This window comes from Pteropus alecto, unplaced genomic scaffold, assembly GCF_000325575.1.
Source record: "Pteropus alecto unplaced genomic scaffold, ASM32557v1 scaffold134, whole genome shotgun sequence".
NCBI lineage: Eukaryota > Metazoa > Chordata > Mammalia > Chiroptera > Pteropodidae > Pteropus > Pteropus alecto.
In genome coordinates, this window is record NW_006436283.1 from 1,187,186 (window position 1) to 1,187,991 (window position 806).

Sequence of the window (806 nt, forward strand, 5' to 3'; positions counted from 1 at the left end):
GGCCAGTGGCCCTGAGATGCATAAGGCTTTGGAGCCACAATCCTCTGCATCCACTTGAGAGTTGCGCGGCCTTGAACCTTCGGCTCTCTGAGCCTCAGTTTCCCCATCTGTGAAGTGGAAAGGGTGACAGTCAGGGGTTGCTATTGGGAGACACAGAACAACTGTGGCTTTAACACCGGCGGTTTGCGCCTCAGCGCGGTGCGGCCCGGGGCTGGGGCCACCTCTCTCGCCTCCATCCTTGGGGGCTCAGGCTCCTTCCTCCCTCAGCAGATGCTACAGAGCTTCCCTTTCAGTGGGCGAGAAGGCCAGGTCCCCAAGGGGTGTTTCGGAAGGCAGGAAGTGCTTCAGGCAAATGCAGGGCGGGGGCGGGGATCGGGAGGTCGCACCACGCCATTTTCAGGAGGATGGGCAGGCTGGCCTCCGGGCTCTCCAGCGGGGAACAGAGGTGGGAAGGAGGGGAAAGACCCCCCAGGAATGTCTGCAGCTGTGCTCCAGGCACGGGGGACAGCCAGTGGGGAAGGCCTGGGAGGGACCCGCAGTTGGGACTGTGGCCTGTGGCCTGTGGCCTCTGTGGAGCAAGTGCGTTGGGGCGGGGGCGATGGGCCGATGGTGCAGGGCCTGGCAGGGCCTGGGCTCTACTCTGAGTGGGACAGGTTTGAGCAGAAGCCGAGACGTGTGACCTGTGGCTGCTGCGTGCTGAGCAGACCCTGAGGCGGCCAGGGCAGGGCACTTGGTGAGGAGAACGTCCACGACCAGCGGGGAGGCGTCCCTGGCAGGCTCCCCACCTTCTCCACCTGCTGGTACCC